Source organism: Azolla caroliniana, unplaced genomic scaffold (genome assembly GCF_043228905.1).
Source record: "Azolla caroliniana isolate FFs.n. ecotype wild unplaced genomic scaffold, voAzoCaro1.0.p SCAF_9, whole genome shotgun sequence".
Taxonomy (NCBI): domain Eukaryota; kingdom Viridiplantae; phylum Streptophyta; class Polypodiopsida; order Salviniales; family Salviniaceae; genus Azolla; species Azolla caroliniana.
In genome coordinates, this window is record NW_028230444.1 from 11,962,341 (window position 1) to 11,977,765 (window position 15,425).

Here is a 15,425-nt window from a genome sequence, read left to right on the forward strand (position 1 = left end):
GAACCTCGACTACAAAAAGCTAGGCCCCATCCGTATCCTCAAGCGCGTTAACCCAGTCGCCTTCCGGTTAGCGCTTCCTCCCACATTTCGGCTTCACAATGTTTTCCACTTCTCTCTCTTCTCTCTCTATCATCCTTCTCGCATTCCGGGATGCCAACCTCCTCCACCGCCGCCCGTGGAATTATTGATAGGTGACGAGTGTGAGGTTGACCGGATCCTCGACTCTCGCTTGCGTCGACAACAACTTGAATACTTGGTCCTATGGAAAGGTTACCCTCTTTCGGATGCCACATGGGAACCAGTTACACACTTACAAAATGCACCAGAGGCAATTCACGCATTTCACCAATGATACCCCCCATAAACCGGCCGCAGGGGTTAGGAGGTGGCCTTAGAGGGAGGATAATATCATAGACATATGCCATAGAGGAAGGTAGGAATTGAACCCAAAACCTCATGGCCTCTATTGGGCAAACCCTACCACTTGAGCATCCTTGTATTTAATTCAACTTCATATTGTGTAGGTTGAACATTGGAAGTTCCTAGCTTACATGCATTCTCATTCTCTAGCTTGCATGCATCCTCATGCACTCTATTTCAAGCTTGCTTACATAGCCCTACCCTCTTGTATAAATAATCATGTGCACCTTGATTCTAATCAAGGTGAACAACACAAGTTACGGATTCTATAAGTTGAGTTCTTGTTCTTTTCCTCTCTCTTGTTCTCCAGTCTTATCTTCGTTCTACTCTATGATACTTCTCTGTGACATTCGGCTCCATTGCGTATGTGCACATCCCCAATAAAAAGCGACAAAAGCTCGACCTGAAGTCGGAGAAATGTATCCTCATCAGATACTCACTGGAGCAAAAGGTTTACAAGTCCTACAACCCCTTGACTTGAAAATTTCGCGTATGTTGAGATGTCGTTTTTGACGAGTCCGCATCCTGGTACACACCAAAGATAACTTCGACTCTGATTCCACTCGACCCAGAATCTACCGAACAAGAAATAGATGATGAAGATCGCCTTACACACATGTTCGAAGAAATTTTGATCATGACCCGACTGAGCAGACCACAAGAGCCTCCGAGCAATCAAAGCACAAGTCGATAGAGTCTGAAGCTAGACAAAGGGAAGGCCAAAATGCCGGAGTATGAAGACGATCATTTCGAGGGCATCGAAAATACTCACTCTCTTGATAGTGAGTTCGAAGGCCTTGACATCCGGACAAATGGAGTGAAGAAAGCCTTAAAATCAACAAACAAGAAGCTTTGAAGATCCACCCGTGAAAAGAACCCTGTAAGCTGATTCATCTACGATGAGTACATGGTGTACCATTACGCATTTATGATGAAGTTGGCAACATTACGGGAGTCGGAAACCTTTTCCGAAGCCGCGAAGGACCTGCGATGGATCGAAGCAATGAACAAGGAGATGCGTGCATTAGGCAAGAACGAGACATGGGATCTTGTTCCCCACTCACTGCACAAGAAGACAATTGGCTGCAGATGGATCTACAAGGTGAAGTATAATCCCGATGACTCCATAAACCGTTACAAAGCTCGACTCATAGAGAAAGGATACGCACAAAGACATGGATTCGACTATGAAGAAACTTTTCCCCTGGTGGCAAAGATGACGTCGGTGCAGACTGTGATCGCACTTGCAGCGACAAAAGGGTGGAACCACATCTAGGTCTTGGCCTTTTTCTTCCGGTCAGCTCTATCAAGAACGCCTTTCTTCAAGGTGAATTAGAAGAGGAGGTGTACATGGTACAATCACCCGGCTTCGAATTGCGTACTCATCCGAAAGTCGCGTGTCGACTCAAGAAGCTACTCTACGGCCTCAAGCAAGCACTGCGTGCTTGGCATTCGAAGCTTACGTAATATCTTCATCAAATCGGCTTAAAACCCTAAACCCTAAACCCTAAACTACCTCTAGGTACGACACAACTCTAGAAGCTAAATTCTCATCATCCTATACGTGGATGATATGGTCATTAGAGGTGAAAGTCTAGTCGACATCAACAAGGTCAAGTCCCTCCTCTCCCAAAAATTCGAGATGACGGACATGAAGGAGCTCCATTACTTCCTGGGCATCGAAGTAATTCGGATTCTGACCGGCATTATGATCTCTCAGCGGCACTAAATCCTCAACTTGTTATACAAGTTTGGGATGACTGAGTGCAAATCGGTGGCTACGCCTCTCGATCAAAACCTTAAACTAGATGCTGACTTCCGACACAGACGATTGCGACCCAACCCAATATCGTCAATTGATTACCAGCCTCATTTATATCATGATCACTTGAGCCAATCTTAGCTATCCAGTCGGACTCCCTAGCCAATTCATGCAAACTCCGCGAGATATTGTCAGGAATAGTACTAAGATAGAGAAGGAATTTGTACTAAAAGAAGTATTAGTACTAAGAGAGGTGAAGAACTCTCGAGACAAGGAAAGAGTGAGTGAGAGGGAGAGAGATCGAGAGAGAGAGTGTGTGTGATGATAAGAAAAGATATATATTATGTGAAGAAAATGTACAGTAGCTAGGAGGCTTAAGACTGGCGTTGAACCGATTTGGTTCGAAATAATGCCTTGTGCCTCCTTTTATAGTGTTCTAAGGAATACTCCTGAAGTTTCTAGAATGTTCTAGAGAAATCTGGAATATACATCAATTTTCTATGATAAAACATAAATGAAAATAATATTTTATGTATTACAATGTATAGTCTAATGGTCAAGAACTCGACCCATGTAGTATAAGGTCATGGGTTCGAGTCTTGCCATATCATGACACTATCCCCCCTTTAAAACGACGAGTATAACGAGTCGTTTTGGATTGAGGACCCAGTTTGTCTGGATATTGACGATGGAAGTCTTTAAGAAGAGCGCGAGCATTGGTGACATTCTCTATCGGTTCCCAAGTACGCTCACTGGGACTATATCCTAGCCAGTCGACTAGATAGTAGAGCTTGTTGCGAACAAGCTTGTTCCAGAATTTTGACACGAACTGGGGTCCACGGTCGCTGATGATACTATCGGGAAGTCGATGATGCCGACATACTTCATGCATAACAATTTTGGCAGTGTCTTCACTGGAGATCTCCTTAGTACATGGCAAGAAATAAGCCATCTTCGTATATCGATCGACCACCGTTAGAATCGCATTGAACCCCTTAGAGACTGGAAGATCTGTGATGAAGTCTAGAGCAATGGATTTCCACGGCTTGCTTGGATTTGGTAATGGTTTTTCTGGATTGACATGAGCTAGAATTGGAGCCGATGTAAATGCCTTTTTAAGACTCTCGAAAGCCACGTCCGTTTCTTCAGACCAAATGAACGGTTATCCCTTCCTGGTAAGTTGTGTGAGAGGTAGAACGATCTTTGAGTAATCTTATATGAACTTCCGGTAAAAATTGGCAAAGCCTAGGAAGCATTGCACATCCCGCACCGAACGTGGAGTCTGCCATTCTACCACCGTTTTGACCTTAGCTGGGTCCATGGAGATGCCTTCTGACGAAATGATGTAGTCGAGAAATTCCACTTGGTTGCACCCGAAACTACATTTTTCGAGCTTTGCATATAGACCATGTTCTCGAAGTCGTTTTAGTACTAATAGTACATGAGAATCATGTTCTTCTTGGGTCTTTGAATAAACCAGTAGATCATCCAAATAGATGATCAAACAATCATCCAATAGATCTCGGAATATATCATTAGCCATGTGCATCGGTGGGATACCGGGAAGGATGCATTTGGATAACTAATCATACCTGGTTAAGGAACCCTCTAAACTGCGATCGCGTTCCATCGAACTTCGTGGGAAGGCCAATCTTGGGTTCTTTATGAATCCCTTGTGTTCCGGGCCCATGTTATTGCATCGCTACTATGGTTGCTTCGAGTTGTTGCACGCGTAACCGAAGTTCCCCATGTTGTTGTTGTGTTTGCTGCTTTTCTAAGGAGATTTGCTGAAGATCCCCCAGCAACCGTTGGTTTTCTTGTTCCAAAGCATGGAACTTCTCTTTCAAGCATTGAAATTCCGAGAAAACAGATTGATATTCTTCAGCGCTAACAGTGGCCATGGGATGAAAGAAAAGAGGAAGAAGAGATTAGTAGGAAATGAGAGAGATAGAAGGTAGGTAAATCGGTTCAAACTGTCAGGAACAGTACTAAGACAGAGAAGGAATTAGTACTAAAAGAAGTATTAGTACTAAGAGAGGTGAAGAACTATCGAGACAAGGAAAGAGTGTGAGAGGGAGGGAGGGAGGGAGAGAGAGAGTGTGAGTGAATGATGATAAGAAAAGATATATATTATGTGAAGAAAATGTACAGTAGGTAGGAAGGAGGCTTAAGACTGGCGTTGAACCGATTTGGTTCGAAATAATGCCTTGTGCCTCCTTTTATAGTGTTCTAAGGAATACTCCTGAAGTTTCTAGAATGTTCTAGAGAAATCTGGAATATACATCAATTTTCTATAATAAAACATAAATGAAAATAATATTTTATGTATTACAATGTATAGTCTAATGGTGGAGAGCTCGACCCATGTAGTATAAGGTCATGGGTTCGATTCTTGCCATATCATGACACGTTGCCTTCTAATGAAATGATGTAGCCGAGAAGGACTTTGGCTCTTCGGGGAAGGTCAATAGTAAATCCTTGATGTCGTTGCATAAACCATAATGGAATTGCTCCATCAACGCTTGATCATCCCAAGGGATATCGGAGGCGAGTAGGCGAAAATCTGCAGCGTATGCGGAGGCTGGACGGTGGCGTAATCGCCGGATTTTGTTGATTGCGGTCCTAATGCTCTCAGTATCTCCGAAACATGCTTTAAACTCACCTAGAAACTCTTCAAAATTGTTGAGTAACGGAGATTCCTTTTCTAATAGTAGAGCGAACCATGATAACGCTGAGTCACTTAACAAAGTGCCTATTAAACCCACTCGTGATGCATCGGTGGGATATCGGGAAGGATGCATTTGGATAACTAATCGTACTTGGTTAAGGAACCCTCTAAACTGTGATCGCTTTCCATCGAACTTCATGGGAAGGCCAATCTTGGGTTCTTTATGAATCCCTTGTGTTCCAGGCCCTTGTTGTTGCATCACTACGATGGTTGCTTCGAGTTGTTGCACGCGTAACGCAAGTTCCCCATGTTGTTGTTGCTTTTGCTGCTTTTCTAAGGAGATTTGCTGAAGATCCCCCAACAACCATTGGTTTTCTTGTTCCAAAGCATGGAACTTCTCCTTCAAGCATTGAAATTCCGAGAAAACATATTGATATTCTTCAGCGCTAACAGTGGCCATGGGATGAAAGAAAAGAGGAATAAAAGATTAGTAGGAAATGATAGAGATAGAAGGTAGGGAAAATTGGTTCAATCCGTCATAAACAGTACTGAGACAGAGAAGGAATTAGTACTAAACGAAGGATTAGTACTATGAGAGGTGTGGAACTTCTTCGAGAGAAGGAAGAAGTGAGCGAGAGAGAGAGAGAGAGAGAGAGAGAGAGAGAGTGATGATAAGAAAGATATGTATTATATGAAGAGAATATACAATGGTGGCTAAAAGGCTTAAGACTGGCGTTGAACCAATTTGGTTCAACATAATGCCTAGTGCCCTCTTTTATAGTGTTTTCAAGAGTAATCCTAAAGCTTCTAGAATTTTCCAGAGAAATCTGGAATATACACTAATTTCCTATAATAAAATGTAAATGAAAATAATATCCTACGTATTACAATAGATGATCTAATGGTCAAGAGCTCGACCCATATAACCTAAGGTCATGGGTTCGATTCTCGCCATATCATGACAAAGAGTGGTTCTCTGAAGCCGGAGACGACACCCCTCACCCGATTGTGCATGTCGGAGAAGTCCCTTTAAGACATGTCGGACAAAAAGGGAAGCTGATAAACGTATTACATGTTCCGACCATCACAAAGAACCTGGTGTCAGTTGGACAAATCGTTGAGCAAGGGATGCAGGTGCGGTTTACGCATCTCGGGTGCTTCATCGAAGAAGAAAGCCGGATAATAGCACAAGGGCGCAGGGAAGGGAGGATGTTTATCCTCAACACTAATGACGTCGGCACCACTATGTTTGTGAAAGGGCAGAAGGTCAACTTAGACATCGACCTGTGGCACAAGCGGATCAGCCACGTCAATTACCAGAGGCTTCAAGACCTACAATCGAAACAAGTCGTTTTCGGTTTGCCGAAATTTGTGAAGCTTGCCAACTCGGGAAGCAACACTGGCTTCCATTCCCCACCGAACAAAATTGGAGCTGTAATAAGCTCGATCTAATCCATTCAGCTGTACAGGGACCGACACAAAACAATAGTCTTGGCGGGAGTCAGTATTTCGTCTTCTTCATCGACGACTACAGCTGGCACACATGGATCTACCTCATCGAGAGGAAGAGTGAAGTCTTCGAATGTTTCCAGAACTTGCAAAGCTTAGTTGAATGGTAAACGGAGAGGAAGGTCAAGTGCTTGCGGTCAGATGGTGGAAAAGAATACTTTTCTAGCCAATTTAACCGTTATCTATAGCATAACGGAATTTGGAGGGAATTTAGCTGCAGATACACACCGGAGCAAAACGGTGAGTCCGAAAGGAAGAACCAGTCAATTGTTGATGCAGCAAGGGCAATGCTGGAGGAGAAGAGCATGCCCCAATTCTACTGGGCTGAGACGGTCCGGACAACCATCTACATCCAAAACCGGATCGGTGACAATGTGTCAGCACATGAGTTGTATTTTGGGCAAAAGCCGAATTTGCGACACCTTCAGATATTCGGTAGCATAACATATGTGCATGTACCAGATGAGAAGCGGAGGAAGTTGGATCCGAAGTTAGAGAAGTGCATCCTAGTTGGTTACTCGCATGAGCAAAAGGGGTATAAGTGTTATAACCCCAGAGTAAGCAGGTCCGAGTAAGCCGAGATGTCGAGTTTGATGAGACAGCATCATGGTACTCCTTACCGACTCCAACTCCCGATGAAGACCCGATTCCGGAGGTCCAAGAAGAAGATGAAGATTTTGGCACTCTAGAAGAGAGTCTGATCTCATTCCGGTTGAGTGGACTGAATGAGCGGTTGAGTCGGGATGACCTGTCGGATGAAGAACCGGCGAGCTCTTCAGTGGTCTCCCCGTGCAAGGAACTGAGGAGATGGTTCACACGCAAAGAGAATGGGAAGCAGAAACTGTCAGAATACGAAACCGGCGACGTTGAGTTGGATCAGAGTGAATCCGACTCCGGAAAAGATAAAGGCGGATCTTCGGGAACAAAGCCCGAACCGGCTAAGAAGGGACCTACACCGGGTAATGACAAGTTACGCCGGTCTTCCCGCCAGAAGAACCCCGTTACGCGCTACGTGTACAATTAGTACATGGCACATCATTATGCATTCATGACTAAGGTGGCGGAAGTGCGTGAGCCGGAGAGCTACGCAGAAGCAACAAAGGAAGAAAATTGGCGTGGCGCTATGGAGGAAGAAATGAGGGCACTAGATGCCAACGATATATGGGACCTCATTGACCCTCCCCGACACTATAAACCGATTGGTTACAAATGGGTGTACAAGGTAAAGTACAATGTCGACGGTTTGGTTAACCGGTACAAGGCTCGGTTAGTAGCGAAGGGATACGCACAGACCCAAGGAATCGACTATGACGAGACCTTCGCTCTGGTAGCGAAGATGACTATGGTTCGTGTGGTACTGGTGGTTGTTGCGGCAAGGGGGTGGCATCTTCACCAGATGGATGTGAAGAATGTGTTTCTTGAAGGTGACCTTGAAGAACGGGTCTATATGATCCAACCTCCCGGTTTTCAATTGAACATGAACAAGTCGGCGGTGTGCCGGCTTAAGAAGTTGCTTTACAGTATGAAACAAGCCCCCGAGCTTGGAATTCGAAGATTACGCACCGGTTGCATAAGATGGGGTTTGTGACCTCTAAATCCGACTCATCGTTGTTCATCCGGCAAGGTCCAGACGGTCCTATTTGCATCTTACTTTATATAGATGATTTGGTCATAACTAGGCCCGAACTCAATGAAATCGGCTGTGTCAAGTCCCAACTGTCGGACGCATTTGAGATGAAGGATCTAGGGGACCATCATTATTTCCATGGGATTGAAGTGATCCCAACCGCCGACGGCATATTGCTCTCACAACGACACTATGTGTTGAATATGTTGTACAAGTTCGGCATGACGGGGTGCTGACTTGTCTCCATACCCCTGGACCGGAACTAGAAGCTCCGTCCCAACTCCGAACCGGCCTGCGATGAGAAACAGTTCTGACAAATAGTCGGAAGCTTGATATACTTCACAATCACTCAACCCAACATCAGTTATCCGATCAAAGTGATCAGCCAGTTTATGCATAAGCCGACCATCGAGCACCTTCAGTGCCCACATCGGATACTCCGGTATGTGAGCAACACGAAGGACCGGGGACTATTATACCCACATGGTATAACCAAAGATCTAGTCGGATATACAGATGACGACTAGCCCGGTGATGCATCGGATCGCCGATCCACCTCCGGTTACATGTTTTCTCTAGGTAGCGCGGTTGTTGCGTGAAACAACAAGAAGCAATCGACAGTGGCTCTGTCGAGCACTAAGGCTCAATATTGGAGTGCTACCTATTAGGCAGATAAGCACCAAAGTCGCAGCAACGAGGGAGCTGAAATGGGCCTATTAGGCAGATAAGCCGACCGAGGAGGTGGAAGTGCGCAGAACCAGAAGGGTCGCAGCATACAAGACCGGACCAGACGAGGTGCGCAAGTAAGGCGGAGCAACACCTGAAGGAGCCGCGTAGAAGAACTAGTTGCTGCAGACACTAACACCACGATCCGACCTCTAGTTGAGCTTGAGGGGGAGTGTTGAGAGAGCAAGCTCAACCAGATCCGGATCGGCATGCGGAAGAATGAGCCAGATTGGTATCCGGAAACAACCGGCCGGTTCAGGGAGACGGATCGGAGAGCCGGATTCGAGCGGGAAACGGAAGCCTAGTAGTAGCCTAGACTACTAGATAATCATTGTCTCGTAGTTAGTGTCAATCCCACGTGCAACAACTCAAAGCAACCATCGTAGCGATGCAACAACAAGGGATTCATAAAGAACCAAAGATTGGCCTTCCCATGAAGTTCGATGGAACGCGATCGCAGTTTAGAGGGTTCCTGAACCAGGTACGATTAGTTATTCAAATGCATCCTTCCCGGTATCCAACCGATACATCACGAGTGCATTTAGTAGGCACTTTGTTAAGTGGCTCGGCGTTGTCATGGTTTGCTCCACTATTAGAAAAGGAATCCCTATTACTCAACAATTTTGAAGAGTTTCTAGGTGAGTTTAAAGCATGTTTCGGAGATACTGACAGCATCAGGACCGCAATCAACAAAATTCGGCGATTACGCCAAGGTAACCGTCCAGCCTCCGCATACGCTGCAGATTTTCGCCTACTCGCCGCCGATATCCCTTGGGATGATCAAGCGTTGATGGAGCAATTTCGTTATGGTTTACGCAACGACGTCAAGGATTTACTCTTGGCCTTGCCCGAACAGCCAAAGTCCTTTACAGAAGCAATCAGTCGCGCGGTGAGATGTGACAACCGCCTCTTTGAGCTACATTCAGAAAGACAGCTACAGATGCCGAGGCCAAGATTAGAGCCCACCTACGCCTCAGTGGTAGCAAGACCTTTTCTGAGGGAGTCATATAATGCGCCTCCAGTGAATACTCCGACTCCGATGGAGATTGACACTGCATGTCGTCGAGGGCCATTATCCGAAGAAGAAAAGCAGTGACGCCGTACAAATCGACTATGTCTTTACTGCGGTAGACCAAGACATATCGCAATAAATTGCCCCCATAGGCCTCGAAGACAGGTAAACCAAATAGTCGCTAGGTCTAATTGTACTAAACCTGAGCCTATTTCACTAGGAGTATCTGATAGTCCTAATAGTACTAATAGCCCAGATCTAACGAACAAATTTGATGTCCTTAGTCAGTTAGGAGAAGAGTTAAACGACTAAGTCCAACCAAAATAGGAGCCGTTTGGTTCGACAGCCCAAGATCTGTGCAGCCCATTAGTGGTTCCATTACCTCTAAGCAAGTTAGTGATGTGTTCGTAGCCCAAGTAATAGTTAGTACTAAAATTACCCCTCCAGTACATGTCCTAGCACTCCTAGATTCCGGAGCTAACTCTTACTTTATGGATAAGAAATTTGCTCAAGCTCATAAGATATCCCTAAGAAAACTCCAGTGTCCAGCCTCTGTAGTAGTCATTGATGGACGTGCCATTGCTTCCGGAAATATCATAGAAGAGTCAGAGCCCATTAATATTGTCCTAGATAACTTAGCATGTGTAGTATCATTTAATATTATTAGTATCCCAGAACATCCCATAGTTTTAGGATTACCGTGGTTCGAGTTACATAACCCAGACATATATTGGAGAACAAGAGAAATCCGGTGTCGACAAACCCAAGGGTCAACTCAGAAGATGGCAACCATTTCGATACGTCAATTGCGTAAAGAAGGGCACGAGGAGGAAATGTTCCTCTTTGCAATATCAGTTAACCCATCCAGCACCACTACCGAACAATCCATCGTTCAACTTCCCGAGAAGTATCGTCATTACGCCGATGTGTTCGATAAAGTACAAGCCAACACACTTCCTCATCATCGACTGTACGATTGCCCCATCGATTTACAACCGGGAAAAGAGCCGCCATGGGGACCGATCTACAATTTGTCACCAACCGAGCTAGAAGTCCTTCGGGCCTATATAGAGGAGAATTTGGAAAATGGTTTCATATGACATTCGAAATCTCTATCCGACGCGCCCATTTTCTTCGTCAAGAAAAAAGATGGATCACTTCGTCTCGTTGTAGATTACCGTGGCTTGAATAAGGTTACAATCAGGAATAGGTATGCTCTTCCCCTTATCTCAAGTCTTTTAGAACGGATCAATGGTGCCAGGTTCTTTACGAAGATCGACTTACGGGGAGCATATAACCTCGTACGGATCCGACCAGGAGACGAATGGAAGACCGCATTTCACACTAGATATGAGCACTTCGAGTATACGGTCATGCCGTTCGGCCTCACTAATGCACGGGCAGTCTTCCAGCACATGGCTAATGATATATTCCGAGATCTATTGGATGATTGTTTGATCATCTATTTGGATGATCTACTGGTTTATTCAAAGACCCAAGAAGAACATGATTCTCATGTACTATTTGTACTAAAACGACTTCTAGAACATGGTCTGTATGCAAAGCTGGAAAAATGTAGTTTCGGGTGCAAAGAAGTGGAATTTCTTGGCTACATCATTTCGTCAGAAGGCATCTCCATAGACCCAGCTAAGGTCAAAACGGTGGTAGAATGGCAGACTCCACGTTCGGTGTGGGATGTGCAAAGCTTCCTAGGCTTTGCCAATTTTTACCGGAAGTTCATACAAGATTACTCAAAGATCGTTCTACCTCTCACACAACTTACCAGGAAGGGACAACCGTTCATTTGGTCTGAAGAAACGAACGTGGCTTTCGAGAGTCTTAAAAAGGCATTTACATCGGCTCCAATTCTAGCTCATGTCGATACGGAAAAATCATTTATTATCGAAGCTAATGCATCGGATTTTGCATTGGGGAGCATTCTGTCACAATAGGGGAATGATGAGAAGCTACATCCTGTGGCTTTTCACTCACGCAAGTTTGACGACGCCGAAATGAACTACGAAATTCATGATAAGGAGCTATTTGCAATAGTGGATTCTTTTATGCAATGGAGGCATTTTCTGGAGGGATCCTCTCATCCGGTCACCGTATTTAGTGATCACAAGAACCTTGCCTACTTTCAGGATGCTCGTGTGTTGAATCGACGTCAAGCTCGGTGGGCCCACTTCCTCACGCGTTTCGACTTCAAAATTACATATCGTTCGGGGACCTTAGGTTACATGGGTCGAGCTCTTGACCATTAGACCATCTATTGTAATACGTAGGATATTATTTTTATTTACATTTTATTATAGGAAATTAGTGTATATTCCAGATTTCTCTGGAACATTCTAGAAGCTTCAGGATTACTCATGAAAAAACTATAAAAGAGGGCACTAGGCATTATGTTGAACCAAATTGGTTCAATGCCAGTCTTAAGCCTTTTAGCCACCATTGTATATTCTCTTCATATAATACATATCTTTCTTATCATCGCTCTCTCTCTCTCTCTCTCTCTCTCTCTCTCTCTCTCTCTCTCTCTCTCTTTCTCTCCCTCTCACTCACTCCTTCCTTCTCTCGAAGAAGTTCTACACCTCTCATAGTAATAATCCTTCGTTTAGTACTAATTCCTTCTCTGTCTCAGTATTGTTCCTGACAGTTTGAACCAAATTTTCTACCTTCTATCTCTATCATTTCCTACTTATCTCTTATTCCTCTTTTCTTTCATCCCATGACAATTGTTAGGGCTGAAGAATATCAATCTGTTTTCTCGGAATTTCAATGCTTGAAGGAGAAGTTCCATGCTTTGGAACAAGAAAACCAATGGTTGCTGTGGGATCTTCAGCAAATCTCCTTAGAAAAGCAACAAAAGCAACAACAACATGGGGAACTTGCATTACGCGTGCAACAACTCGAAGCAACCATCGTAGCGATGCAACAACAAGGGCCCGGAACACAAGGGATTTATAAAGAACCCAAGATTGGCCTTCCCACGAAGTTCAATGGAACGCGATCGTAGTTTAGAGGGTTCTTTAACTAGGTACGATTAGTTATCCAAATGCATCCTTCCCGATATCCCACCGATGCATCACGAGTGGGTTTAGTAGGCACTTTGTTAAGTGGCTCAGCGTTGTCATAGTTCGCTCCACTATTAGAAAAGGAATCTCCGTTTCTCAACAATTTTGAAGAGTTTCTAGGTGAGTTTAAAGCATGTTTCGGAGATACTGACAGCATCAGGACCGCAATCAACAAAATTCGGCGATTACGCCAAGGTAACCGTCCAGCCTCCGCATACGCTGCAGATTTTCGCCTACTCGCCGCCGATATCCCTTGGGATGATCAAGCGTTGATGGAGCAATTTCGTTATGGTTTACGCAACGACGTCAAGGATTTACTCTTGGCCTTGCCCAAACAGCCAAAGTCCTTTACAGAAGCAATCAGTCGCGCGGTGAGATGTGACAACCGCCTCTTTGAGCTACATTCAGAAAGACAGCTACAGATGCCGAGGCCAAGATTAGAGCCCACCTACGCCTCAGTGGTAGCAAGACCTTTTCTGAGGGAGTCATATAATGCGCCTCCAGTGAATACTCCGACTCCGATGGAGATTGACACTGCATGTCGTCGAGGGCCATTATCCGAAGAAGAAAAGCAGTGACGCCGTACAAATCGACTATGTCTTTACTGCGGTAGACCAAGACATATCGCAATAAATTGCCCCCATAGGCCTCGAAGACAGGTAAACCAAATAGTCGCTAGGTCTAATTGTACTAAACCTGAGCCTATTTCACTAGGAGTATCTGATAGTCCTAATAGTACTAATAGCCCAGATCTAACGAACAAATTTGATGTCCTTAGTCAGTTAGGAGAAGAGTTAAACGACTAAGTCCAACCAAAATAGGAGCCGTTTGGTTCGACAGCCCAAGATCTGTGCAGCCCATTAGTGGTTCCATTACCTCTAAGCAAGTTAGTGATGTGTTCGTAGCCCAAGTAATAGTTAGTACTAAAATTACCCCTCCAGTACATGTCCTAGCACTCCTAGATTCCGGAGCTAACTCTTACTTTATGGATAAGAAATTTGCTCAAGCTCATAAGATATCCCTAAGAAAACTCCAGTGTCCAGCCTCTGTAGTAGTCATTGATGGACGTGCCATTGCTTCCGGAAATATCATAGAAGAGTCAGAGCCCATTAATATTGTCCTAGATAACTTAGCATGTGTAGTATCATTTAATATTATTAGTATCCCAGAACATCCCATAGTTTTAGGATTACCGTGGTTCGAGTTACATAACCCAGACATATATTGGAGAACAAGAGAAATCCGGTGTCGACAAACCCAAGGGTCAACTCAGAAGATGGCAACCATTTCGATACGTCAATTGCGTAAAGAAGGGCACGAGGAGGAAATGTTCCTCTTTGCAATATCAGTTAACCCATCCAGCACCACTACCGAACAATCCATCGTTCAACTTCCCGAGAAGTATTGTCATTACGCCGATGTGTTCGATAAAGTACAAGCCAACACACTTCCTCATCATCGACTGTACGATTGCCCCATCGATTTACAACCGGGAAAAGAGCCGCCATGGGGACCGATCTACAATTTGTCACCAACCGAGCTAGAAGTCCTTCGGGCCTATATAGAGGAGAATTTGGAAAATGGTTTCATATGACATTCGAAATCTCTATCCGACGCGCCCATTTTCTTCGTCAAGAAAAAAGATGGATCGCTTCGTCTCGTTGTAGATTACCGTGGCTTGAATAAGGTTACAATCAGGAATAGGTATGCTCTTCCCCTTATCTCAAGTCTTTTAGAACGGATCAATGGTGCCAGGTTCTTTACGAAGATCGACTTACGGGGAGCATATAACCTCGTACGGATCCGACTAGGAGACGAATGGAAGACCGCGTTTCGCACCAGATATGGGCACTTCGAGTATACGGTCATGCCGTTCGGCCTCACTAATGCGCCGGCAATCTTCTAGCACATGGCTAATGATATATTCCGAGATCTATTGGACGATTGTTTGATCATCTATTTGGATGATCTACTGGTTTATTCAAAGACCCAAGAAGAACATGATTCTCATGTACTATTAGTACTAAAACGACTTCGAGAACATGGTCTGTATGCAAAGTTGGAAAAATGTAGTTTCGGTTGCAACCAAGGGGAATTTCTTGGCTACGTCATTTCTTCAGAAGCCATCTCCATGGACCCAGCTAAGGTCAAAATGGTGGTAGAATGGCAGACTCCGCGTTTGGTGGGGGATGTGCAAAGCTTCCTAGGCTTTGCCAATTTTTACCGGAAGTTCATACAAGATTACTCAAAGATCGTTCTACCTCTCACACAACTTACCAAGAAGGGACAACCGTTCATCTGGTCTGAAGAAACGGACGTGGCTTTTGAGAGTCTTAAAAATGCATTTACATCGGCTCCAATTCTAGCTCATGTCGATCCGGAAAAAGCATTCATTATCGAAGCTGACGCATCGGATTTTGCATTGGGGAGCATTCTGTCACAACAGGGGAATGATGAGAAGCTACATCCTGTGGCTTTTCACTCACGCAAGTTTGACGCCGCCGAAATAACAACGAAATTCATGATAAGGAGCTATTGGTAATAGTAGATTCTTTTATGCAATTGAGGCATTTTCTGGAGGGATCCTCTCATCCGGTCACCGTATTTAGTGATCACAAGAATCT